The sequence below is a fragment of the Salmo trutta genome, chromosome 31 (genome assembly GCF_901001165.1).
Source record: "Salmo trutta chromosome 31, fSalTru1.1, whole genome shotgun sequence".
NCBI classification, from domain to species: domain Eukaryota; kingdom Metazoa; phylum Chordata; class Actinopteri; order Salmoniformes; family Salmonidae; genus Salmo; species Salmo trutta.
Window position 1 is genome coordinate 23,962,017 of NC_042987.1, and position 22,823 is coordinate 23,984,839.

General features: G+C 42.6%; 1 long non-coding RNA gene across 1 annotated transcript; it reads left to right on the forward strand.

The window, feature by feature from the left end:
* Positions 1–13,563: 13,563 nt before the first annotated feature.
* LOC115169253 (uncharacterized) lies at positions 13,564–16,696 on the forward strand. Its single transcript, XR_003870827.1, has 2 exons — positions 13,564–13,635; positions 16,045–16,696. It is a non-coding gene; the product is annotated as an uncharacterized LOC115169253 (long non-coding RNA).
* The last annotated feature ends 6,127 nt before the right edge of the window (positions 16,697–22,823 follow it).

Sequence of the window (22,823 nt, forward strand, 5' to 3'; positions counted from 1 at the left end):
AGGTAGCATATCGTTTTTAAATGTGTGCGTTGTCTCCGACAATACATCTGATTCAAAGGGAGTCTGGCAGATGTCAACTCTTCCGCGGTAGGATAGATGCACGCAAATACAGTACAGTATGTTTAGAACAGGGATCATCAACTACATTCAGCTGCAGGCCAAATTCGGCGCGCAGGCCGATACACTTGTCCTTCCTCGCCAAAAGGAGGCTATTGAGGAGGGGAAGACCGTTTTCCGTTTGCTTGCTAACGAATTGACACACTCCTAGACCACACAACCACTTATCGGTTTCCGGAGGATGGACGACTGACTTTTGCCCAAACGAGAAAAGGTCACTGTGTCACATTGCTGACAAACCTGCTAATGTCACACCCACTACAGAGGTTGCATTTTTGTCTCCACACTAGTGCTGCTGCTGTACTAATCACCCTTGGAAGCAGAGATTACATTAACATGTAACCACAATCACTCTGGTATCCTAAAAACGTTGAGTGTATCTGATATAAAATTGTAGTATGGAAACAGTTTCTGACAAGGTAGAAGGATAAAATAATTATCTAGGTTTTTTATACAGCATCTCAGAAAAATGTAAGCACTGCATGCTTTCCCAAAAGCACAGTATTAGGGAGCTGTGTCTGCCAGGGTTAGATGTTTTATGACCAGTTCAGACGCTATATGATGTGGATTTATAGAGGAATGTTCACTAGTACTTTATGTGGCACCTTAACCATTAGAAACTGAGGTGCCTTGTTAGGATACTGCCGGTACCAATAATTATATGAGTGGAAGGTAAGTGTTAGGACATAAACACATTATTCAGGATACACTTACATACGCCTGGTTGATAAGTTCATCAGGTGCAGCCAATTAGGGTGATCAGCAGTCATAGTACCAGCTTGCAAGCTGTGAGGCTGCTGGGGGCCATGAGTACTTTCAATTGGTTTTGAATCTTTTTTTTAGGTATGCTTTTTTGTAGTTTCCTTTGTAGTTTCTCCCATCACGATGTCCCTCTAAGGCCCTTCTGCTAGCTTGCTAGCCCCGGCCTGCTAACTGTCCCCATCGCCGTGTCCCCAGCCAACCCAACCACTCACTGGACCCATACGATTCACTTGGCTGCGCATGCCTCTCCCTAATATCAATATGCCTTGTCCATTACTGTCCTGGTTAGTGATTACTGTCTTATTTCACTGTAGAGCCTCTAGCCCTGCTCAATATGCCTTAACCAACCATGTTGTTCCACCTCCCACATATGCGATGACATCACCTGGTGTAAACGTCTCTAGAAACTATATCTCTCTCATCATTACTCAATGCCTAGGTTTACCTCCAATGTACTCTCTTCCTACCATACCTTTGTCTGTACTTGAATCTATGCTATCGTGCCCATTAACCTGCTCCTTTTACTCTCTGTTCCGAACGTGCTAGATGGCCAGTTCTTATAGTCTTTAGCCGTACCCTTATGCTACTTCTCCGCTGTTCCTCTGGTCATGTAGAGGTTAATCCAGGATCTGCAGTGCCTTGCTCCACTCCAACTCCCCAGGTGCTCTCATTTGTTGACTTCTGTAACCGTAAAAGCCTTGGTTTCATGCATGTTAACATTAGAAGCGTACTCCCTAAGTTTGCTTTATTCACTGCTTTAGCACATTCTGCTAACCCGGATGTCTTAGCCGTGTCTGAATCCTGGCTTACGAAAACCACCAAAAACCCTGAAATTTCCATCCCTAACTATAACATTTTCTGCCAAGATAGAACTGCCAAAGGGGGCGGCGTTGCAATCTACTGCAGAGAGAGCCTGCAGAGTTCTGTCTTACTATCCAGGTCTATACCAAAACAATTCGAGCTTCTACTTCTAAAAATTCCCCTTTCCAGAAACAAGTATCTCACTGTTGCCGCTTGCTATAGACCCCCATCTGCGCCCTGGACACCATATGTAAATTGATTGCACCCCCATCTATCTTCTGCGCTCGTGCTGCTAGGTGACCTAAACTGGGACATGCTTAACACCCCGGCCATCCTACAATCTAAGCTTGATGCCCTCAATTTCACACACATTATCAATGAACCTACCAGGTACAACCCCAAATCCGTAAACATGGGCACTCTCATAGATATCATCCTAACTAACTCGACCTCCAAATACACCTCTGCTGTTTTCAACCAAGATCTCAGCGATCACTGCCTCATTGCCTGCATCCGTAATGGGTCTGCGGTCAAACGACCACCCCTCATCACTGTCAAACACTCCCTAAAACACTTCAGCGAACAGGGCTTTCTAATCGACCTGGCCGGGGTATCCTGGAATGACATTGACCTCATCCCGTCAGTAGAGGATGCCTGGTTATTCTTTAAAAGTGCCTTCCTCACCATCTTAAATAAGCATGCTCGATTCAAAAAATGTAGAGCCAGGAATACATATAGCCCTGGTTCACTCCAGACCTGTCTGCCCTTGACCAGCACAAAAACATCCTGTGGCGTTCTGCATTAGCATCGAATAGCCCCCGTGATATGATCATTGTCAGGGAAGTTAGGAACCAATATACACAGGCAGTTAGGAAAGCTAAGGCTAGCTTTTCCAAACAATAATTTGCATCCTGTAGTACAAACTCAAAAATGTTCTGGGACACTGTAAAGTCCATGGAGAATAAGAGCACCTCCTCCCAGCTGCCCACTGCACTGAGGCTAGGAAACATCGTCACTACTGATAAATCCACAATAATTGAGAATTTCAATAAACATTTTTCTACGGCTGGCCATCTTTCCATCTGGCTACCCCTACCCCGGTCAACAGCCCTGCGCTCCCCACAGCAACTTGCCCAAACCTCCCCCAATTCTCCTTCACCCAAATCCAGATAGCTGATGTTCTGAAAGAGCTGCAAAATCTGGACCCCTACAAATCTGCCGGGCTAGACAATCTGGACCCTCTCTTTCTAAAATGATCTGCTGAAATTGTTGAACCCCTATTACTAGCCTGTTCAACCTCTCTTTCATATTGTCTGAGATTCCCATAGATTGGAATGCTGCCGCGGTCACTCTAGACCCAAACTGCTACAGACCTATATCTATTCTACCCTGCCTTTCTAAGGTCTTTGAAAGCCAAGTTAACAAACCGATTACTGACCATTTCGAATCTCACCGTACCTTCTCCGCTATGCAATCTGGTTTCAGAGCTGGTCATGGGTGCACCTCAGCCACGCTCAAGGTCCTAAACGATATCATAACTGCCATCGATAAGAGACATTACTGTGCAGACGTATTCATCAACCTGGCTAAGGCTTTCAACTCTGTCAATCACAACATTCTTATTGGCAGACTCAACAGCCTTGGTTTCTCAAATGATTGCCTCACTTGGTTCACTAACTACTTCTCCGATAGAGTTCAGTATGTCAAATCTGAGGGCCTGTTGTCTGGACCTCTGGCAGTCTCTATGGGGGTGCCACAGGGTTCAATTCTCGGGCCGACTTTCTTCTCTGTATACATCAATGATGTTGCTCTCGCTGCTCATTATTTTTTGATCCACCTCTACACAGACGACACCATTCTGTATACCTCTGGCCCTTCTTTGGACACTGTGTTAACTAACCTCCAGATGAGCTTCTATGCCATACAACTCTCCTTCCGTGGCCTCCAACTGCTCTTAAATGCAAGTAAAACTAAATGCATGCTCTTCAACCGTTCGCTGCCCGCACCCGCCCGCCCATCCAGCATAACTACTCTGGACGGTTCTGACTTAGAATATGTGGACAACTACAAATACCTAGGTGTCTGGCTAGACTGTAAACTCTCCTTCCAGACTCATATTAAGCATCTCCAATCCAAAATTAAATCTAGAATCCGCTTCCTATTTCGCAACAAAGCATCCTTAACTCATGCTGCCGAACATACCCTCATAAAACTGACCATCCTACCGATCCTCGACTTCGGCGATGTCATTTGCAAAATAGCCTCCAACTTTCTACTCAACAAATTGGATGCAGTCTATCACAGTGCCATCCGTTTTGTCACCAAAGCCCCATATACTACCCACCACTGCGACCTGTATGCTGTCGTTGGCTGGCCCTCGCTTCATTCTTGTCGCCAAACCCACTGCCTCTTTTTTTCTTTCTTGAATAAGGCAGCCCCAAAATGCAGGTGTTTCAGCCTAGCTCAGTGCCTTCAGTGGTGGTTGGGCAGCCAGCGGAAAATACAGAGCATAGGGGTTGCTAATATTCTCTAGTTGCGCCGTGATTGGCTCAGTGTTCTGTCACTCATGGGGACAATATATCTCTGCCAGATCTAAGGGTAGAGCTAAAAAATTCAAGCCATAGAGTTACATTAGATGTGCCTATCCAAGAAGGCTCAAGGTCATTGGCCACAGATAAAATGACTTCAAATCAGATATCTACAGTAGCTTTGGTTGGACTGATCATGTCAACCTCATACTTCCAAAATCTTAGCTAGCAGTCATAATCACGAATCAAGTCTACAATCTACTGGGAAATCCTTTTTAATCCTTGTGATATGAAGAGAAATAATGAGAAATTATAGATAAAACGTATTGGTGTTCATTGGACAAACATTACACAAGTTGGAAATCGCAAATTCAACAATGAGTGGTTTGGAAGGAACTGTGGCTAACTGCAAGCGATCACTAGCCTGCTATTCAGTGGAGTGGGTGTGTGGTCCCAAGTCTGGGTTTAAGGGTCTTTTTTCTAAGCTTAAAAAGGATAAACATTCAACATTGGCCATGCGGTCAATCCAGCACGACTTCTGCAGCGCTCAAAACAACTGGAAACTCGGAACTGGGAAATCTGATTTTAGTGAGTTCAAAACAACTGGGAACTCGGGGTTAAAAAAAGAGCTCCGACTGGGAAAATACGTTTTGAACGATCTTTCTAGAACCCCGACCTGAAGATCACTGACGTAATCATTAATCAACCTTGTTTTTTTCCGAGTTCCCAGTTGTCTTGAACGTGCCATAAATCCAGAGAATGCCAGACTGATGACAAAATTTGCCCAGGAAGGACTGCCGTGCCACCGTCCTGTTAAAGTGAGCACAGCACAACAAGGTAAATCCAAAAATGTATTGTATGCTGCTGCATAAATTATGTAATATGCCAGGGAGATATGTATACTGTAGCCAGGGTTGGGGAGTAACGGATTACATGTAATACATTACATGTAAGGAATTACAAATAAACAGTAACTATAATCCGTTACATTACCAGCAAAAAAAGATATTGTAATCAGATTACAGATACTTTTGAAAAACTAGATTACTTTGAGGATTACTTTAAATTCAGAAAGGATGTTTGCGTGAAAAAATCTTTGACATTTCTGTTTTCTCAATGACATTCAAATCAGCATTGAAAAAAGGTGCACATTTTAATTTGTTCTACCTGAGCGAGTCTGACCACAAATCAGACCACTATGATGACACACCAAATGTGTTTGATGTGACTGCTGTCGGCATCCAAATATTATCCAACCAGAATAAACGCTTGGAAGTAAGGATGACAGCAGTGGTGTAGTCTATGGCGATACGGATATCACATATTATTGATATCTACATAGCGCATCGATGTGAATCACACTGCTGCTCTCATTTAGCCATCTGTGCCTGGTTGTTGTGGATGGCTGTTCACAAATGTAAATGTGTATTTGAGCCCAATAATGGTTGAATTCAAGAAGTTTAATCTGCTTATCAATCATTGTTTTTGAAACCTGTGGATAGCCACTGAAAAATGCGCTTACAATTCCTGCATAGTGCGGATCGCAGCCTATGGAATAAAAGTGCGGCTTTTATGCCTCAATCTAATTCATGCTCATAAAAAAAATTAACTTAAAAGGGGCAATCTGTAGTTGTTACATCCATTTTTGGACTAATAAATTATATATACAGTACCAGTCAGAAGTTTGGACACACCTACTCATTCAAGGGTTTTTCTTTATTTTTACTATGTTCTACATTGTAGAATAATAGTGACGTCATCAAAACTATGAAATAACACATATGGAATCATGTAGTAACCAAAAAAGTGTTAAATCAAAATATATTCCATATTTGAGATTCTTCAAAGTAGCCACCCTTTGCCTTGACAGCTTTGCACACACTTGGCATTCTCTCAACCAGCTTCATGAGGTAGTCACCTGGAATGCATTTCAATTAACAGGTGTGCCTTGTTAAAAGTTAATTTGTGGAATGTCTTTCCTTCTTAATGCGTTTGAGCCAATCAGTTGTGTTGTGACAAGGTAGGGGTGGTATACAGAAGATAGCCCTATTTGGTAAAAGACCAAGTCCATATTATGGCAAGAACAGCTCAAATAAGCGAAGAGAAACAACAGTCCATCATTACTTTAAGACATGAAGTTTCTTCAAGTGCAGTCGCAAAAACCATCAAGCGCTATGATACAATTGGCTCTCGTGAGGACCGCCACAGGAAAGGAAGACCCAGAATTACCTCTGCTGCAAAGGATAAGTTCATTAGTTACCAGCCTCAGAAATTGTAGCCCAAATAAATGCTTCACAGAGTTCAAGTAACAGACACATGTTAACATCAACTGCTCAGCAGAGACTGCATGAATCAGGCCTTCATTGTCAAATTGCTGCAAAGAAACCACTACTAAAAGGAGACTTGCTTGAGCCAAGAAACACAATGGACATTAGACTGGTGGTAGCATGGAGGAGATGGTGTGGAGGTGCTTTGCTGGTGACACTGTCAGTGATTTATTTAGAATTCAAGGCACACTTAACCAGCATGGCTACCACAGCATTCTGCAGCGATACGCCATCCCATCTGGTTTGCGCTTAGTGGGACAATCATTTGTTTTTCAACAGGACAATGACCCAAAACACACCTCCAGGCTGTGTAATGCCCCATGTACCCAAGGCTGGAGACTTTCTTCAGCAAAGATGGCTGACAAAAATACTAGGATGGAAGCAAATCTAACGTCATAACGAATCATGCAAGAAATGTATCGTTGAAAGGAATGTTAGTTAATGTACAGATAAACGATTATGCATTTTTATCAAAGTTAATTTACGAAAATTGCGATTTAGCAAGCTAGCAGACTAGCTAACATTAGCCAGCTTGCTGGCTAGCTTTATGGGTGTTGTGACATGAGTATGAAATTGTCATTCTGGTTGTTTAATGTTTCAGGGACTCCTGAAACAACCAACAAACCAGGCTGTTGTCTTGTAAAACAGTGGATGTAAAGAATCTAGCTAGCTAAAGCATTTATTGCAAATTGAATGTATAATTTTGTAAGCTTGCCTTGCTGATATTTGCCATGCAATGCAGATAGATGAAATAATGTAGCTAGCTAACTATTTTATTGCTCATTGTGCAGTGGAGGATAAAAATGCTTGTATGCCTATGGATGTGTAGCTAATCTCTGTATGGACCCTAAAACGTTTGATATACATATTAGTTCAGAACCTAGCTATGAACCTCAGCTATCATAGCCAGTTGGATCAACATCAAAACAGTCTCGCTCTCTATCTATATACTGCTCAAAAAAATAAAGGGAACCCTTAATCAACACAATGTAACTCCAAGTCAATCACACTTCTGTGAAATCAAACTGTCCACTTAGGAAGCAACACTGATTGACAATAAATTTCACATGCTGTTGTGCAAATGGAATAGACAACAGGTGGAAATTACAGGCAATTAGCAAGACACCCCCAATAAAGGAGTGGTTCTGCAGGTGGGGACCACAGACCACTTCTCAGTTCCTATGCTTCCTGGCTGATGTTTTGGTCACTTTTGAATGCTGGCGGTGCTTTCACTCTAGTGGTAGCATGAGACGGAGTCTACAACCCACACAAGTGGCTCAGGTAGTGCAGCTCATCCAGGATGGCACATCAATGCGAGCTGTGGCAAGAAGGTTTGCTGTGTCTGTCAGCGTAGTGTCCAGAGCATGGAGGTGCTACCAGGAGACAGGCCAGTACATCAGGAGATGTGGAGGAGGTCGTAGGAGGGCAACAACCCAGCAGCAGGACCGCTACCTCCGCCTTTGTGCAAGGAGGAGCAGGAGGAGCACTGTCAGAGCCCTGTAAAATTACCTCCAGCAGGCCACAAATGTGCATGTGTCTGCTCAAACGGTCAGAAACAGACTCCATGAGGGTGGTATGAGGGCTCGACGTCCACAGGTGAGGGTTGTGCTTACAGCCCAACACCGTGCAGGACGTTTGGCATTTGCCAGAGAACACCAAGATTGGCAAATTCGCCACTGGCGCCCTGTGCTCTTCACAGATGAAAGCAGGTGAAGACAGGCTTTCATAGCTCTCTTTATCTGAGGACAGAAAACCGCACAAGAAACATACTTCATTATACTCAAATTACACGCAGTGAATATTATGTTACTATTATCCTCACTTCTAGGGACTGGAACTACACAAAAGTACCTGCCCTATCCAGAATAGCCGACTCTCTCACTTTGACAGTTGGCGCTGCTATACTTTCACCCTCCATGGTTGTTAGCAAGCTACCTACAAATGCATTTGGAGTGTGTTTTTTTACAGTGATAAATACATCAAGATAGCTAATATGAAGTTAGGTAGCTGGTGATATTTCATTCACTTAGCTAGCTATCTATAGAGTATGTAAAGTTGGCTAGCAGCTAGCTCATTTAGCAGCTAATTTGAGTAAGCCTGCTCTGTAGCTAGTTATCAAATTTTATTGGTCACATACACATGGTTAGCAGATGTTAATGTGAGTGTAGCGAAATGCTTGTGCTTCTTGTTCCAACAATGCAGTAATATCTAACAAGTAATCTAACAAATTCACAACAACTACCTTATACACACACAAATGTAAGGGATGAATAAGAATATGTACAGTTGAAGTCGGAAGTTTACATCCACTTAGGTTGGAGTCATTAAAACTCGTTTTTCAACCACTCCACAAATTTCTTGTTAACAAACTATAGTTTTGGCAAGTCGGTTAGGACATCTACTTTGTGAATGACACAAGTAATTTTTCCAACAATTGTTTACAGACAGATTATTTCACTTATAATTCACAGAATCACAATTCCAGTGAGTCAGAAGTTTACATACACTAAGTTGACTGTGCCTTTAAACAGCTTGGAAAATTCCAGAAAATTATGTCATGGCTTTCGAAGCTTCTGATAGGCTAATTGACATCATTTGAGTCAATCGGAGGTGTACCTGTGGATGTATTTCAAGGCCTACCTTCAAACTCAGTGCCTCTCTGCTTGACATCATGGGAAAATGAAAAGAAATCAACCAAGACCTCAGAAAATAAATTGTAGACCTCCACAAGTCTGGTTCATCCTTGGGAACAATTCCCAAACGCCTGAAGGTACCACGTTCATCTGTACAAACAATAGTATGCGAGTATAAACACCATGGGACCACGCAGCCATCATACCGCTCAGGAAGGAGGCGTTCTGTCTCCTAGAGGTGAACGTACTTTGGTGCGAAAGGTGCAAATCAATCCCAGAACAACAGCAAAGGACCCTGTGAAGATGCTGGAGGAAACAGGTGCAAAAGTATCTATATCCACAGTAAAACAAGTCCTATATCGATATAACCTGAAGGCCGCTCAGCAAGGAAGAAGCCACTGCTCCAAAACCGCCATAAAAAAGCCAGACTACGGTTTGCAACTGCACATGGGGACAAAGATCGTCCTTTTTGGAGAAATGTCCTCTGGTCTGATGAATCAAAAATAGAACTGTTTGGCCATAATGACCATCGTTATGTTTGGAGTAAAAAGGGGGATGCTTGCAAGCCGAAGAACACCATCCCAACTGTGAAGCATTGGGGTGACAGCATCATGTTGTGGGGGTGCTTTGCTGCAGGAGGGACTGGTGCACTTCACAAAATAGATGGCGTAATGAAGAGGGAAAATGATGTGGATATATTGAAGCAACATCTCAAGACATCAGTCAGAAAGTTAAAGTTTGGTCGCAAATGGGTCTTCCAAATGGACAATGACCCCAAGCATACTTCCAAAGTTGTGACAAAATGGCTTAAGGACAACAAAGTCAAGGTATTGGAGTGGCCATCACAAAGCCCTGACCTCAATCCCATAGAAAATATGTGGGCAGAACTGAAAAGCGTGTGAGTGCAAGGAGGCCTACAAACCTGACTCCATTACACCAGCTCTGTCAGGAGGAATGGGCCAAAATTCACCCAACTTATTGTGGGAAGGTTGTGGAAGGCTACCCGAAACGTTTGACCCACGTTAAGCAATTTAAAGGCAATGCTACAAAATACTAATTGAGTGTTTGTAAACTTCTGACCCACTGGGAATGTGATGAAAGAAATAAAAGCTGAAATAAATCATTCTCTCTACAATTATTCTGACATTTCACATTCTTAAAATAAAATGGTGATCCTAACTGACCTACTTACACCCGGTGGGGCTCTCAAAGAAAATAAAACATTCCGGTTGGTTTTTCTTTGGATTTTCTCCTACCATATCTATTGTGTTATAGTCTCCTACATTAGTTTAACATTTCTACAAACTTCAGAGTGTTTTCTTTCCAATGGTACAAATTATATGCATATCAGGGACTGAGCAACAGGCAGTTTACTTTGGGCATGTCAGTCAGGCGGAAATTGAGAAAAATAGACCCTAGCCTGAAGAAGTTCTGATGGCCTTGAGATAGAAGCTGTTTTTCAGTCTCTCGGTTCCAGCTTTGATGCACCTGTACTGACCTCGCCTTCTGGATGATAGCGGGGTGAACAGGCAGTGGCTCGGGTGGTTGTTGTCCTTGATGATCTTTTCGGCCTTCCTGTGACATCGGGTGCTGTAGGTGTCCTGGAGGGCAGGTAGTTTGCCCCTGGTGATGCGTTGTGCAGACCGCACTACCCTCTGGAGAGCCTTGCGGTTGAGGGCGTTGCAGTTGACGTACCAGGCAGTAATACAGCCCGACAGGATACTCTCGATTGTGCACCTGTAAAAGTTTGTGTTTTAGGTGACAAGCCAAATTTCTTAAACTATTATTAGTTAGCTAATAATATATATTTTTTACATTATCAAACTGTATTTACTTACTTGAATAGGTTCTCCCAGCCATGTGGACAATTGGAAACAGGGCAGCAAAGTTTGTCACCAGAGCGTTTAGAGCATATCACTATTTACCTATTTAATAACCAGACCTTCATACAAACTTGCTATGCTGAATACTTGACTCACAATCGAACGTGCTGCTATATGCTGCCATAAGCTGCCAGCACACCCACAAGCAAGTCACAATTGGCGGCCTAAGCGGCATGCAGCAATTTACTGCTTGCTAGTGAACATGCCCCGTACGGACTATTTGACCAAGGAGAGTGATGGAGTGCTGCATCAGATGACCTGGCCTCCACAATCACCCGACATCAACCCAATTGAGATGGTTTGGGATGAGTTGGACCGCAGAGTGAAGGAAAAGCAGCCAACAAGTGCTTAGCATATGTGGGAACTCCTTCAAGACTGCTGGACAAGCATTCCTCATGAAGCTGGTTGAGAGAATGCCAAATGAGCAAAGCTGTCATCAAGGCAAAGGGTGGCTACTTTGAAGAATCTTAATTTGTTTAACACTTTTTTGGTTACTACATGATTTCATGTGTGTTATTTCATAGTTTTGATGTATTCACTATTATTCCACAATGTAGAAAACAGTAAAAATAAAGAAAAACCCAACACAATCATTAAGTTTGCTGACATAACAGTGGTAGGCCTGATTACCGACAATGATGAGAAAGTTTTAGGGAGGAGATCAGAGACCTGGCAGTGTGGTGCCAAGACAACAACCTCTCCCTCAATGTGAGCAAGACAAAGGAGATGATTGTGGACTACAGGAAAAGGCGGGCCGAACAGGCCCCCATTAACATCTACAGGGCTGTAGTGGAGCGGGTCGAGAGTTTCAAGTTGTTGGTGTCCACATCACCAACAAACTATCATGGTCCAAACACACCAAGACAGTCGTGAAGGGGGCACGACAACACCTTTTCCCCCTCTGGAGACTGAAAAGATTTGGAATGGGTCCCCAGATCCTCAAAAAGTTCTACAGCTGCACCATCGAGAGCATCCTGACCAGTTGCGTCACCGCCTGGTATGGCAACTGCTCGGCATCTGACCTTAAGACACAACAGAGGGTAGTGTGTACGGCCCAGTACATCACTGGGGCCAAGCTTCCTGACTTGACTCCTTAAATAAAAAAATACAAATGTAACCCCGCACATTGACCCGGTACCCCCTTTATATGGCCTCGTTATTGTTATTTTGTTACTTTTTATATATTTTTTTACTTTAGTTTATTTGGTAAATATTTTCTTAACCAACAATGCAGTTCGAGAAAGAGAAAGGGCTTGTAAATAAACATTTTACGTAAGGTGTTGTTATATTCAGCGCATGTGACAAAGTTTGATTTGATTTTAATGAGTAAGTCTGTACAAACTTTTGACTGGTACTGTATATTCGTTGATTCTCGAAGAATGTAACTTAGAAATGACTCATGAGCTTAGTTCAAGTGTCACACTCCATGAGACCCCAAAATATAAGTTTGTTTTTCTCCAATGTTTGTAGACATTGTAAATGTAAACAAACACTGTATAGCTTCATAACATGGTTAAAACAATCATTTTGCTATCATGGATGGTCAGTCCTCGTATCCATAGCTCTCTATTAATCTGAGTGGTTACATTTCTCCAGGCCCATCCCTCAGCTTTTTACCAAAACAAAGGCAGGGCGAACGTTTTGTTAGTTTCATCTGTGAATTTGCCCTTTAAACAGCTGCATATTATCAAGATATCAACGTGTCACCAACAAAAAGGTAAACAATAGGACTATAACAAACGTAGCATATGGCATTCATTTTTCACATGTAAGCATGCCATTCCATGAGTGCAGCATTTATTTTTCAACTCAAATCAATGAGCCCAATTAGTCCTCCATGACAACAAAATCATAAACAACAGAGTAGGGCTGGCTAATAAGTCCTTAGTTTTGGGGTTATGCTCAGGTAAAACAATTTGGCTAATCTATACTTCCATATTTCTAAATCCTATTCTTGAAGATCAAGGGGTATAACATTTATTGGGATAACTGGAATTCTGATAGACTTTGGTTTTTAATGTAAAGATAATTTAGTTGGATTATTATATGTAGTAGAAAGCGATGGGTTAGAAGAAGCCTACATAACCAACCCATAAAGCAACATTTAACATCCATATATGTGTCACGTCCTGACCAGCAGAGGGAGTAGTTGTTTAGTATTTTGGTCAGGACGTGGCAAAGGGATGTTTGTTTTGTATGGTGGTGGTTTTGTGTGTGTTGTAGAGGGGTGTTTGATTGAGTTGTTCCTGGGTTTTGGGTGTATGTTCTAGGTTAGGATGATCTAGGTTGTATTTCTGCATTCTGTCTAGTTTAGGTTTTCTATGTTTAGGTTTGGGTGCTGGACTCTCAATTGGAGGCAGGTGTTTCTAGTTGCCTCTGATTGAGAGTCCTATATAGGGGTGTGTGTTTGTTTGGTAGGTTGTGGGTAGTTATCTTTTGCAGTGCTGTCTGGTCAGCCTGTGAAACTGGCATCTGTCGTGTTTATTGTTTTTCCGTGTACATCATATTTTAAATAATATTATGTGGAGCACGCAACCCGCTGCGTATTGGTCTGACAGTGATTTCGAGATATCTTCAGATGAAGGTGAAGATCGTGACAATATGGCCAGCTATGTTAACATTTATCCTGCAATAGATGTCATTCAATTGGTAACATACATTCTGTCTTCTTCTATTGCCTCAAGGGGAAAGTAATCTAAAAGTAACTGAATAATCAGATTAATTTGGGTAATCCAAAAGCTAACGTTACTGATTACAATTTCACATGTAACTAATGGATTACATTTAGAAAGTAACTTACCTAAACATGGCTGTAGCTAAGAACGTAATACTAAGTGTATGTTGTGTAGTAAGCTGTTAGTAGCCCATGTGCCTCACCCTAATAATTTGATCCCTTTTCCCCCTCTTAATTTCGCCAACGCTTCTGACTTTGTGGTGCACATGTAGCCAACCTGTTTTAGAGAAATGTAATCATCAAATATTGTAAGAGCTTTCATTGTCTGCTTATATTCCCCCTTTATTTATCCTACGGTTCTGACTTGGTGTACAGGGAGAATACTGAAAGAACAGCCCATGTTCTGAATTCTGTTGCTGTACATTTTAAAAGTGCTGAACAAATAGTTATATTGACTACGTCATCCTAGCTCGCTCATTAATATCAATCTAAATTACTGATTGCTTCTTATACGCTCATCTCCCCCTTATTCCATAGTTTGTACATCTCAATTGTCAGTAGAAACCACATTTGTTTCAGAAAGTCAGCCATAAAAGCTATGTTTTTTTAAAGGCAGTAAATGAGGCAGATTGAACTCTTTCGCTGCCAGACAAGGCTCCGCTGATAGCCAGGTGTAGCAGTGGTAAGGTGTTGGGACTGCTGTTAGGACTCTGCTGTTTGGACAGCTTTATGTAGGCCCTAACAGTTTGTGGGCACTGCTTGTCACCGTTATAGTGCAATTAATGTATTGTTTAGTGTTGTGCAGTGGCTTTGCTGGCATGCATCAAAACATTTTTGGGGGGTTTGCCTCACAAAGTTTTACATGCTAAACTCGACACTGACTGTGTTATACAGGAGTAGATTATTTGTCATTCATTGTGTAGGCTTACAGTATGTTTTTGTAAGGGTTGTATATCCTGTTGTCTCAGTGCGCCTCAGAGCACAGTAGTACACAGCGGAGTCAGACACCTGCAGCTTCTGGATCGTCAAGGGGGCTAATTGTGTCTTGGCATCTAGATTGGCATAAAGTCTCTCCTTGACGTCAGTGGCATTGTCCCCAGTTGCAAATTTGAACCGCATAAACTTGGTAGTCATTTGCTCCTTGTTTTTACCAGAACAGAAATGGACTTATTTGTCCTCCTTCGGTAGCAGTCTTATCTTCTTTTGGCTCTGGCACATTGTCTACTCTGCATTCTGCAGAGATGTTTCAAAAAATGAAGTGTTTGATGTTTTATACCCATTATCATTGGGAGCATATCGTGTGGGACTTTCTCTATTTTTCATAACGATAGAAAGGGATCAAATGGCAGTAAGCAAATGAATAAAATGGTTATCGTACAACAACAAAATGCAGCAAGAATAAAAAAATTCTTCAGCCAAGATTCCAAGTTTACTGTAAGATGGGAAGGTAAGTAGAGAGCAAACAATTCTGTCATGGGCTTGTGAAACCACTTCTTTGTGTGCTTCAACATCTGCCTTAAAAAGCATTGAGGAGCACTAGGCTCTCTAAGTCTTATAATCCCACTATCAAAGAGTTTTTGGAAGGGGATTGTATATCCTGTTGTCACAGTTGGTTTCAGAGCACAGTAGTACACAGCAGAGCCAGACAGCTGCAGCCTCTGGATAGTCAAGGGGACTTTGATTCCCATTCATCGAGATGGGCATCAAATCTCTCCTCAAACTCAGTGGCACTTATACTTAAAAAAGGAAACACAGCCCAACATACACTTTGGGAAGTCATTTACTTCATGCTTGTACCAGACCAGGCTGAGATTTGTAATATCATAAGTCTCAAATTGACAGCCCAGTGTGACTTGTCCTCCCTGAAAATTAGAAATGCACGCATGTCAATCTTACACTGAGGATGAAACCTGGTGGCTTGAGCCTTCTCCTGTGCATTCTGAAAAATAATGTAATACACACTTGTATTAGGGGAGAGAAGAATAAAGCAAGATGGAGGGTATAAAAAAACGTATGAAATTAAAACTGGTAGTATTATACTGAAATGTTTGTAGAATAAGGATGGGAGCAAAGGCAGTAAACGAATAAGGAAAATAGTATTATCATACCATAACAAAATACAGCAAGAATCAGTCAATTCCTCAGCCTGGGTTCCATGCCTGCTACTATGAGTTGGGTGGGAGAAGAGTGAAACCATTGATGTACAGAAGGCTACGTGCCATGATGCAACTATGAAATCCTTGTCTCTTTTTGGGCCTTGTCAAACATTGAGAAGCATGTGACTGTCTGAACAACACTACCCTTTTGTATTTTGTACAGGGACTGAATCTCCTGTTGTCACAGTGGGCCTCGGAGCACAGTAGTAGATAGCAGTCAGACAGCTGCAACCTCTGGATCGTCAAGGGGATGGAGCTGAATGTGCCTGGAATCAAACCTCTTGAACTCATCGCTATTGCTCTTCTGAATAACAATCCCTTCTAACGCTCCGAGGCAGCCGCTTTCCCCTGGCCATAAGATGGTTGAATAGCTCACTGTGCTCCCAAAGACTCTCCACACTGCCTACCTGCACTGAATCATCCACAGCTCTCTACCCACTCAGACACACACACCAACAGACACTTATCACGCGCATACACACATACAGTACTTACATGCCCTCGCACACACACTACTGATGCCACATACATACACACATCTACTCACAACATAAGCTGCTGCTATACTGATGATTACTATTACCATTACGCTGCTGCTCTATTGATTATCCTGTTCAACCCTGACACCCTATGGTGGCATTTTCTAACGCATAATATTGTATGCTACCCTCAAAGTACATTTTGGTTTCAAAACTAAGACCTACAAACACATGCTTAGTACTGTTAAAAATGTAAAACTGCGGGATTCTGATAAAGGTGTGTGAAACAATGTGACTATTACAGAGCCCAAGATACAGCAAACCCCCAAAACTGAAGTGTACACATTACATTTTTTTATTTCACCTTTATTTAACCAGGTAGGCCAGTTGAGAACAAGTTCTCATTTACAACTGCAATCTGGCCAAGATAAAGCAAAGCAGTGTGACACAGACAACAACAGAGTTACACAAACAAATGTACAGTCAATAACACAATAGAAAAGAAAAATAGAAAAATCTATATACAGTGTGTGCAAATGTAGGGAAGTAGGCAATGAATAGGCCATAGAGGAGAAAATAATTACAATGTAGCATTAATACTGGAGTGATAGATGTGCAGATGATGATGTGCAAGTAGAGAAACTGGGGTGCAAAAGAACAAGAGGGTAAGTAATAATATGGGGATGAGGTAGTTGGGTTTGCTTTTTACACATTGGCTGTTTACAGGTACAGCTTATGCTTAAAGTTAGAGAGGGAGATATAGGTCTACAGCTTCAGAGATTTTTGCAATTCGTTCCAGTCATTGGCAGCAGAGAACTGGAAGAAAAGGCTGCCAAAGGAAGTGTTAGCTTTGGGGATGACCAGTGAGGGATGCCTGCTGGAGCGAGTGCTACAGGTGGATGTTGCTATGGTGACCAGTGAGCTGAGATAAGGCGGGGCTTTACCTAGCAAAGACTTATAGATAACCGGAGCCAGTGGGTTTGATGATGGATATGTAGTGAGGTCCAGTCAAGGAGAGCATAGAGGTCGCATTGGTAGGTAGTATATGGGGCTTTGGTGACAAAACGGATGGCACAGTGATCGACTACATCCAGTTTGCTGAGTAGAGTGTTGGGGGCTATTTTGTAAATGACATCGCCGAAGACAAGGATCGGTAGGATAGTCAGTTTTACGAGGGTTTGTTTGGCAGCATGAGTGAAGGAGGCTTTGTTGCAAAATAGGAAGCTGATTCTAGATTTAATTTTGGATTGGAGATGCTTAATGCGAGTCTGGTAGGAGAGTTTACAGTCTAACCAAACACCTAGGTATTTGTAGTTGTCCACATATTCTAGGTCAGAACCATCCAGAGTAGTGATGCTACTCGGGCGGGAGGGTGCAGGCAGCAATCGGTTGAAGAGCATGCATTTAGTTTTACTAGCATTTAAAAGCAGTTGGAGACCACGGAAGGAGTGTTGCATGGCATTGAAGCTCGTCTGGAGGGTAGTTAACACAGTGTCCAAAGAAGGGCCAGATGTATACAGAATGGTGTCGTCTGCATAGAGGTGGATCAGAGAATCACCAGCAGCAAGAGCGATATCATTGATATATACAGAGGAAAGAGTCGGCCTGAGAATTGAACCCTGTAGCACCCCCATAGACTGCCAGAGGTCCGGACAACAGGCCCTCCGATTTGACACACAACTCTATCAGAGAAGTAGTTGGTGAACCAGGCGAGGCAGTCATTTGAGAAGCCAAGGTTATTGAGTCTGCAGATAAGAATGTGGTGATTGACAGAGTTGAAAGCCTTGGCTAGGTCGATGAAGATGGCTGCACAGTACTGTCTTATCTATGCTGGTTATGATATCATTTAGGACCTTGAGCATGGCTGATTAATTTATTAATTGTCAAATGTTTTGAGATTTGAAAGTCTAGGTTTGACAAATACATTTTATTTTTAAATGAAAAAAAAAATAGTCTGATTACCTAATATTTTTGCTCTAAACATGCTCAAATTCCCATAGGAACACATCCATTTTAAAAGCGCAGGGCTTGTGAAACGTCATTTTTTGTGTTACAGGAATAATTTTGTTTTACAGGACTGATATACATATCAGGAGAAAGCTGAAGTCTCTACCTATCAACCGATATACAGTGCATTCGGAAAGTATTCAGACCCCTTGACTTTTTCCACTTTGTTAGGTTACAGCCTTATTTTTAAATGGATTAAATCGGTTTCCACCTCTCAATCTACGCACAATACTCCATAATGACAAAGAAAAAATTGGTTTAGAAATGTTTTGCTAATTTATAAAAAACAGAAATACTAAGTACTTTGTTGAAGCACCTTTTGGCAGTGATTACAGCCTCAAGTCTTCTTGAGTATGACGATACAAGTTTGGCACACCTGTATTTGGGGAGTTTCTCCCATTCTTCTCTGCAGATCCTCTTAAACTCTGTCAGGTTGGATGGGGAGTGTTGCTGCACAGCTATTTTCAGGTCTCTCCAGAGATGTTCGACCGGGTTCAAGTCCGGGCCACTCAAGGTCATTCAGAGACTTGTCCCGAAGCCACTCCTGCAGTGTCTTGGCTGTGTGCTTAGGGTCATTGTCCTGTTGGAAGGTGAACCTTGGCCCCAGTCTGAGGTCCTGAGCGCTCTGGAGCAGGTTTTCATCAAGGATCTCTCTGTACTTTGCTCCGTTCATCTTTCCCTCTATCCTGACTAGTTTCCCAGTCCCTGCTGCTGAAAAACATCCCCACAGCATGATGCTGCCACCACCGTGCTTCACTGTAGGGATGGGGCCAAGTTTCCTCCAGATGTGGCGCTTGGCACTCAGGCCAAAGAGTTTGATCTTGGTTTCATCAGACCAGAGAATCTGGTTTCTCATGGTCTGAGAGTACTTTAGGTGTCTTTTGGCAAACTTCAAGCGGGCTGTCATGTGCCTTTTACTAAAGAGTGGCTTCCGTCTGGCCACTCTACCATAAAGGCCTGATTGGTGGAGTGCTGCAGAGATGGTTGTCTTTCTGGAAGGTCCTCCCATCTCCAAAGAGGAACTCTGGAGCTCTGTCAGAGTGACCATCGGGTTCTTGTTCACCTCCCTGACCAAGGCCTTTTCCTCCCCAATTGCTCAGTTTGGACGGGCGGCCAGCTGTAGGAATCTTGGTGGTTCCAAACTTCTTCCATTTAAGAATGATGGAGGCCACTGTGTTGTTGGGGTCCTTCAATGCTGCAGACATTTTTTCGTACCTTTTCCAGATCTGTGCCTCGACACAATCCTGTCTCAGAGCTCAACCGACAATTCCTTCAACATCACGGCTTGGTTTTTGCTCTGACATGCACTGTCAACTGTGGGACCTTATATAGACAGGTATGTGCCTTTCTGAATCATGTCCAATCAAGTTATAGAAACATCTGAAAGATGATCAATGGAAACAGGATGCACCTGAGCTCAATAATGATTATTATAGCAAAGGGTCTGAAAACTTATGTAAATAAGGTATGTTTTTTATTTTTAATACATTTGCAAAAATGTCTAAACCGTTGTTCTCTTTGTCATTACTTGGGTGCCAGGCCCACCCACTGGGGCGCCAAGCTCAGCCATTCGTTTTTTCCCACAAAATGTCTTTATTACAGACAGAAATATAATTTTAGAGAAATAAGTATTTTGTGCGTATAGAAAAGTTATGGGATTTTTTGATTCAGCTCATGAAACATGGGACCAACACTTTATTTAGTGTGTTTATATTTTTGCTCAGTGTACATTGCTATACAATGACCACCAGGGTGTACCCTTTCCATGCATACGAAATGTTTGCACTTTTTGGTGACTTGACCTACATTGCATACTCTATGGATATGACCACAGCGCATGATTTATGGCCTTTATTGGGGGGGGGGATACTTATGACATTGCCAGCAGTAAGTTTTGAGTTAAATTTCCAAAAAGAAGAGGGCTGTAGATTTCAAATGACGTCACTTTCCCCACAAACTCGCCGGAACCAGTAAACAACCGCCCAGAGTTTAACAGTTATTACCATTACTATTTATCCTGCTACTAGACACTTTATACCCCTGTTTACATGTGTACACACACACACACACACACACACACACGTTCAAAAGTTTGGGGTCACTTAGAAATGTCCTTGTTTTTGAAAGAAAGCACTTTTTTTTTGTCCCTTAAAATAAAATGGATAAGAAATACAGTGTAGACATTGTTAATGTTGTAAATGACTATTGTAGCTGGAAACGGATGATTTTTAGGCGTACAGAGGCCCATTATCAGCAACCATCACTCCTGTGTTCCAATAGCACGTTGTGTTAGCTAATCCAAGTTCATCATTTAAAAGGCTAATTGATCATTATAAAACCCTTTTGCAATTATGTTAGCACAGCTGAAAACTGTTGTTCTGATTAAAGAAGCAATAAAACAGGCATTCTTTAGACTAGTTGAGAATCTGGAGCATCAGCATTTGTGGGTTCTATTACAGGCTCAAAATGGCTAGAAACAAATAACTTTCTTCTGAAACTCATCAGTCCATTCTTGTTCTGAGAAATGAAGGCTATTCCATGTGACTAATTGCCAAGAAACTGAAGATCTTGTACAACGCTGTGTACTACTCCCGTCACAGAACAGCGCAAACTGGCTCTAACCAGAATAGAAAGAAGAGTGGGAGGCCCCGGTGCACAACTGAGCAAGAGGACATGTACATTAGAGCCGAAGACACCATCCCAACCGTGAAGCACGGGGGTGGCAGCATCATGTTGTGGGGGTGCTTTGCTGCAGGAGGGACTGGTGCACTTCACAAAATAGATGGCATCATGAGGGAGGAAAATTGTGGATATATTGAAGCAACATCTCAAGACATTAGTCAGGAAGTTAAAGCTTGGTCGCAAATGGGTCTTCCAAATGGACAATGACCCCAAGCATACTTCCAAAGTTGTGGCAAAATGGCTTAAGGACAACAAAGTCAAGGTATTGGAGTGGCCATCACAAAGCCCTGACTTCAATCCTATAGAAAATATGTGGGCAGAAACTGAAAAGCGTGTGCGAGCAAGGAGGCCTACAAACCTGACTCAGTTACACCAGCTCTGTCAGGTGGAACGGGCCAAAATTCACCCAACTTATTGTGGGAAGCTTGTGGAAGGCTACCTGAAACGTTTGACCCATGTTAAACAATTTAAAGGCAATGCTACCAAATACTAATTGAATGTATGTAAACTTCTGACCCACTGGGAATGTGATGAAAGTAATAAAAGCTGAAATAAATCTCTCTCTCCTGTTATTCTGACATTTTCACATTCTTAAAATAAAAGTGGTGATCCTAACTGACCTAATACAAGGAATGTTAACTAGGATTAAATGTCAGGAATTGTGAAAAACTGAGTTTAAATGTATTTGGCTGAGGTGTATGTAAACTTCCGACTTCGCGCGCGTGTGTGTGTGTATATGTATGTATGTATATATATATATATACATATATATATACACACACAAAAGTTGACACACCTACTCATTCAAGGGTTTTTCTTCATTTTGCTATTTTCTACATTGTAGAATAATAGTGAAGACATAACTATGAAGTAACATCAAGAACCATGTAGTAACCAAAAAAGTGTTAAACAAATCAAAATATATTTTAGATTCTTCAAAGTAGCCACCCTTTGCCTTGTTGACAGCTTTGCACACTCTTGGCATTGACAACCTGCTGACTGCCTGCGGACGTCCGGATCGGGACCTGTCAGTTCCATCCCCCAGCACCTTCGCTCCGACACCAATGGAGCTGGGAGGTGCTGCATTTAGGGCGACCGGAGGAGGGGCCATTCCCTGCACCATCTGTGGCCGCAGAGGGCACACTGCTGGTCGGTGCTGTGGGGGTTCCTCAGGGAGTCGAGGCAGCAGACAGGGCACTATCGTGCCACCCCAGGTGAGTCGGCACCAGGCTCACCCAGAGCCCCCTGTTGCTCACATGTATGTGTTTATTTAATTTCCTGAGTTTTCCCCGCATTCCCAGCATAAGGCGCTAGTAGATTCAGGCGCAGCTGGGAATTTTATTGACAGTTCATTTGCTCATAGTTTAGGGATTCCCCTTGTTCGTGTGGATATGCCCTTCCCTGTGCACGCGCTAGGTAGTCGACAATTAGGGTCAGGGCTGATTAGGGAGGCCACCGCTCCACTTGACATGGTTACGCAGGAGGGTCACAAGGAGAGAATCAGTCTTCCTTATTGATTCTCCTGCGTTTCCCGTGGTGCTGGGCCTACCCTAGTTGGCCTGTTATAACCCCACTATTTCGTGGCAACAGAGGGCTCTCAAGGGGTGGTCACAAGAGTGCTCAGGGAGGTGTTTGGGGGTTTCCATCGGTGCGACTATGGTGGAAAGTCCAGACCAGGTCTCCACCGTGCGCATTCCCTCTGAATATGCCGATTTGGCTCTCGCCTTCTGTAAGAAGAGGGCGACTAAATTACCACCCCATCGACGGGGAGGAT